This window comes from Cucumis sativus, unplaced genomic scaffold (genome assembly GCF_000004075.3).
Source record: "Cucumis sativus cultivar 9930 unplaced genomic scaffold, Cucumber_9930_V3 scaffold40, whole genome shotgun sequence".
Lineage (NCBI taxonomy): Eukaryota > Viridiplantae > Streptophyta > Magnoliopsida > Cucurbitales > Cucurbitaceae > Cucumis > Cucumis sativus.
This window is the reverse complement of record NW_022279548.1, coordinates 52,464-58,747: the sequence shown is the minus strand read 5'-3', so window position 1 is coordinate 58,747 and position 6,284 is coordinate 52,464. Positions and strand designations below refer to the sequence as shown.

General features: G+C 34.5%; 1 long non-coding RNA gene across 1 annotated transcript; it reads right to left on the bottom strand.

Annotated features, from left to right (window-relative positions):
• Positions 1-334: 334 nt before the first annotated feature.
• On the bottom strand, positions 335-1,757 carry LOC116405880. The gene is made up of 3 exons (XR_004218960.1): positions 1,722-1,757; positions 1,515-1,560; positions 335-750 (listed from the first exon to the last, which is right to left on the bottom strand). It is a non-coding gene; the product is annotated as an uncharacterized LOC116405880 (long non-coding RNA).
• Positions 1,758-6,284: the final 4,527 nt, after the last annotated feature.

The window sequence follows — 6,284 nt, the reverse complement described above, 5'->3', positions numbered from 1 at the left end:
AAAGAGTTTTCACCACGAATTTATCTTTTTTGGTTCGACAAGTAACAAACATGTGAATCCCCAAATGCAAGGTTTTATTAAAAATTTAAAATATAATTTTTTTAAAAAAATTATAATACCTAAAAATATATTTTTTATATAGTTATAACCTAATTTTCTGTCATTGCATACTTGAGAGAAATATATTTTTCAATTAGCATAATAACCTTTATATAGTAAATTAAATTTGTAGAATGAGAAAAGACCTTAGATCCAAAAAAGTTATTTATTTATTATTGGAGTGAATTGTCTAATTAATGTAGTTAATGGATGGTTTTGTAACCATAAAAAAATAATGAAAATAATTTTCTAAAAGAATGAATGAAAATTTGGAAAGTTAAAAGGTTTTAGGAATTAAAAAAAAGGGTGTAACATTATAAAAGACTACCAAATATACTGTAAGAGACATGCATTAAAGGAGCTGAGGCATGCATACTACCAAATATACTATAAATAAACCAGAATTCTTTTTTAAGAAATTAAACAACTAATTAAATATAAAGAAGAAAGATTAGAAAATGAATGATCAAACAAACTATGACTCATTTATTTTTGACAGGTTCGGCCAGTATCACCTGACAATTCATTTTCACCAAGAGAATAAACATGAGTAGCCTTGGAATCAAGTTCCTCCGATAAAAGCCACGGAGTTGATGGGTTAGAGACAGAACCAGAATTTGAGTTCAACGATGTGGATGGAAAATTCTGAAACTAGGAGCAACAGGAAGTTAAGACAACGAATTATTTTCAATATAGAAAGGCTAATTGTAAGAAGTTGTTAATGAAATGTCCAAATGCATTATGGTAATATTGGGTGCAGAATGTTTGGAAGTTTTATCCGTGTGCTGTGAAGCACCACAGAGTTGAAGCATATGAAACCTGTGTTTATCTGACAAAAAATAGTGTCATGATCATTGCCTTTCCATTCCATAAATTTATGGATAGCAGAAGAAAGAGAACTCTCAACACTTGAATCACCATATAGCACTCTACATCCAGGTGGTGCCTTGATTTTTGAAGATTTAGTTAAAAGCAGTGATAAAATTGGTACAGAAATTACAGTGCATTTCTCGATATGCAACAACATTAAGAGCAACTTAAAGACAACAATCATCAAGAAATCTAGTATTTAAAATGTACAAAGAGCAGTAGTAAACATATGTATTTTATGGCTGACTTTATCCATAATAAATGTTGGATTAAATCATCAAAATAAAACACAAACAGATAATTATCGAGTTTTTCAATGGAGGATAGAGAGGAAGACATGCATGCACAACTACTAGATCTATATGGTGCCAGACTGCCAGTAAAAATTTAAAGACACACATGACAACATTATTTTGGATGAAGTTCTAATATTGCAACCATGGAGGAAAAATTAGCAAATCTTAAATAGATGTAGTAGTCCAATGATAAAAGTTTGTCTCAAGATAATATTTTAGTAACTGCAGATGCATTGTGCTGAACCTAACCTCTTGTGTTTCACGGTAATAAACAAGGACAATGTGTTCAAAGGTCCTGAACAAAAAGCAGAAGCAAGTCATAAATTATATAAGTAGAACACGATATACTTCCACTGTTTAATTTCATTTTTCTTTGCTTGTGGCATGATGGGGATAGACCCCACTGAAACAACTGGTAGCAAGAAATTTAACAATTTTCTTTCAACCATAACATACTTATCTAGGAGCCAATAACATCGGCGAACAAAGGTTTGGCTATCTAGTCCATGGGCATAGTATACATGTATCCTTTCTACATTACCAACCTGCCGAAGAGAAAGAAAAGATTATAAAAGCACACCTTTTCTTGGTTATTAAGGCTGTAAAAGAATGAAAATTACCATAAATCTAAACACAGTTAATATTAGACCATTGAACAACCTATAGATTCAAAAGGAAAGACTCAAACCACCAATAGACTGGTTAATCATTTAAAATGGTCTCCAACAACATGATACGCAGTATATCGTGCTAGATCCATAATTACCACATGTGGACTCCTATGGTAATTTCATTGATGATACGCAGCTAGTAGGCAAGATTATGAAATGAAGACAGTATGTGAGAAGATTGAAAAGATCCACATGATAAAATTATAGGGATTTGAATTTATATCTTAAGAACACCAGAGTCAAATGCTTAAGCTGATTAACTGTGTTAAATTTAACTCTATAATATATTTTAAATCTGAACAGTTATTAAACAACTACATTTTGAATAAGCTATAGAGAATATTAGCAAAAGCAGTAGAAATTACTTCAAATTTGTAGAGAGAACATATAAATTATAATCTAGAGAAAGAGCATCTGAATTATATTCTACAGAAACACGAGCCCATAGCATGTCTACTGAGTAGCAATGACAGTGAAAAAGGGAATAGTAAGTAACTAATCTCATAAACCCCTTTCTCACATCTAACCAAGTTCTTTCATAACATGCAAAAGCATCAAAATATTTAAGAAAACTTCCAATATTGCATTTGGAACTCATTGATTGACTTCAACGTTTAAGAGTCATAAAAGACACAGCTTACTTTCTCACCTGTCACCACTAAGCCTACGGCAACATCTTTTTATAAGATATTCAGCTAATCTTTAGATTGTTTACCGAATAATCGTCTATTGTTTTGTAATTGATCCCACCAAGCGCTTGCGCCACCTTAAAGTTTGAGAGCAACTAATCGAACCTTCTTGTGTTTGGGTGTATTGGCATAGTCGAAAAAATTTTCTACGTTCTTGATCCAATCAAGAAACTTCTCCACGTCAATTCGACCATTGAAGGTAGGGAGATCCACTTTCATACGTATTTCTTGATCTTCTTGAAAGTATGGTCGAAGTCCAAGCCTTTGTTGAGGTTCTTGATGAATGTTCAGCAAGTTGTCTTCATCGGAAGAGTCAGAATCGCTTAAGAAATTTCCAGGTACGTTGTTTCCATACAATCGATTATTGTGGATGTGAATAGGTTGATTTCTTAGTAGTTCTTGGTTTACAACAGAGTTTATTGGTCTTTCTTGTCTTTCTTGGTTTCCTGCAATTGGGTTTCTTGGGGGCTAAATTGCTTCTTCTAAAGGTTGGACATGAAATCGGGTAAAAAGGTTTGTTAATTCTACTAACGATTATTGTATATCCGACTGCCCTTTTCGAAGTTCTTCAATAGCTTGTTCTACCAACTGCAAGCGTTGGTTGAAGGAGGCTTCCGCGTCCATGGATAAGAGTGGTAGGATCCAAGTTTTTTTAGGGAAGAGTGAGCTAGGATCATGCTCTGATACCAATTGATGCAGTAATTGCAAAGCTAGAAATCTTTATGTATAATGCCTCTTTTTTTTATGTCTTATTAATGAAAATGAGAAGCTTTTTTATAGGCTGGAGATTACAAGAGTTGTTAAACTAACTTGGGGTTGAGTTAGTTTAACTTGGAGTTGAGTTAGTTATAACTAACTCAAGATACAAAATTGGTAATTCAAATAACTAATCCTAAACTACAAAAATGGTAATTCAAACCCTCCTCTAGGATAAAACTCAAGAAACATCAAGAAGGGAGATGTTCTACATCAAAGTGTAGAGAACAATTCAAAATCTTTGGTGAAAGGAATGAATGTTAACTAATGTGTGTTTATGTGAAATTGTTATGTTATGAGTATGTTAAGGATAAAGAAAGGTTTATGCGAGATAAAATTATTTGATGTTGTTTATGTGAAATGATGTTTATGAAAAGGTATTGCGAAAAGGATTTCATAAAACCTTAGTCTTTTAGACATTCTTTCAAAAATTCATCTTCCAAGATGAGGTGTTTAGGCCAAGTAGAGAAGAAGGTTGAAGGATTTGCAGCGAGATGACCAGACGTTTTGAAAATAGTTAAGCATTGGTTGTTTGGTCAAAGTGTTGTAATTATGTATCAAACACATGTTATTAATAAACATCTTGGTCATCGACCCTAAAGCTCTTGCAATCCGACCCTTAACTCTCTCATCGCCTCCTCCAAAATCCAAATCCTTCAATTCCAGTCCTCATCCAAAAATTGAACCTCCCCCTCATCAATCTTACTCAAGTCCTCTCGCATGTCTATTATCCACTCACCACCAAATCCCCCATCATTATAACAACATCCTTCACCTCACGACCTGACCGAACAAGCCCTTACCCAATCAAAAGGGCATTGTTAGCGAAGAAAAATTCCTTAGGGTTGAGGAGGAAGACCTGCATCACATTCCTCTCCCTCCGCACACTACTATACGTAATTCCAAGGAGGAAGACTTACATCTCGCGTGTAAACCCCGATACTCAATAATCCTTAATTCATCTAAAGAACTCAATAGGACATTAGGGGTTGATGTTAGGAGAAAGATGGTTTAAGATTAAATAGTTTAGTTGAAGTGTTATGGAAGATGTGTTAATATTTTTAAGATGACAAAAGAAAAGTGTCATCGTAACAAAGAAAGGCCTAAAGGGTGTTTGAAATATGGCTAAGTGTTGGCTAGGGCATGTTGCATACTCTAGGCGGCCAAAAGTGTCAAGCGAACCTCTAAAGAGACATGTTGGGTGGCCAAAGGTTGAGATGTGGTATGGCCGAAAGGTGTCAAGACAACCTCTATAAGACAAGGCTATATGACCAAGGGTATGTGCTAGGCAAGGAAGCTAAGCATCTAAGAAATGTCAAGAAACTCTAAAGAAGTTAAAACGTGGATAAGGAATGTCATGCAACAAAGAGGTGGGCTATGTGGACATAGGCCATGCAGCCAATGGGGCAATTCAACCAAATGCTAGTCAGAATGGCATGGTTTGTTGAAGGCATTGAGGGATGTTTGGGAGATTAGGCGAGAAAAAAAAGTCTTAGGCAATCTTGGCAGTAAGAATTTACTAAAGAACCCTCATAGAAAAAGGGATATGCATCCAAGGATGACTTAAGCAATATGAGGTAAGATGTGCGGTAGAGTACAAGTGGACAACATACAAGATACCTAAGTTTTGCCAAATAAGTGTCTTGCATGAGGTGGAAAGTGGCAAGTATAGGCGTAAGAGGTGAGAATAAAAGTGTCAACCAAAGAGCATGCAAGGATCACTATATGTACAACTTTGGATGAATTATGTTAACAATCAACTTGTGTTAATTGGGTAACTCTACTTCAAAAATCTCCTAAATTGAGTGTAGTATCAGGAGAAAGGCTACCAGGAAGAAAGGCATTGAAGTGAAGAAAGACTCAAAGGTCATTTTCAGAAAAAAAAAAAAAAAAAACTTGAACAATATAGAGTATTTTGGAGCTACATAACTCAATACTTGGAATTTGGTAGTGACACTTTGTGGTAAGCTAGTGAAGACATTCTAAGTAAGTTTGTAGAAGGAATCTTATTGATTTAAGCTTCAAAGTCGAGTTAAGTTTCTGGTAGAAAAATCATATTTCTAGGCAAGGCCAAGGGTGGGTTGATTGCCAGAATGACAAGGTGAGATGAGCGTGTGTTTGAGCGAAAGAGGTTATTTAGGCTTGGGACATGCAAGAAGCATGTCCTGGCATGATCAAGCAGCCTGAGCCACGCATCATTACACACTCTATTATGAAAGTTGAGTATATTGCTACTTGTGAAGCAGCAAAAGAAGCAGTTTTGCTAAGGAAGTTCTTGCATAATTTGGAAGTTGTTCCAAACATGAACATGCCCCATCACTTTATATTGTGATAATAGTGGGGCATATTACTAATCCATTTACAAAGACTCTCATGGCTAAAGTGTTCGAGGGTCTTCTAGAAAGTCTAAATCTGCGAGTTATGTACATTTGGTAATCTAGGAAAAGTGGCAGATGTGTAATGGGTATGAGGATGCCCTAGTTTATTGTATTTGTATATACACATTTTATGTAATACACTTGTACATTTTACCATTTTTAATGTTAGATGATTACTTTATTATGAACATCCCAAAGAGACTAGAGTTTTAGTCCAAGTGGGAGTTTGTTGGAATTTATGTCCTAAAACTCGTAGATTGTAAATATAATCCATTGACCATTGTTAATAAAGTGTTATTATTGTAATATTTGTTATTGATTATATTATTAGTTTTGTAACTCAAATCCAATAAACTAACATCCTAAACTGTTTAATAAGTATTGAATAGTATGTAGAGACATACAGGGATCAATGTTCGAGATCAGCTTAAAGGGTCTATAGTATAGGGATAAGACTGGGTACCTTTATCATGGTAACATTATGAATACGACTCACTTTGTATTTGATACAAATACAATGATCCA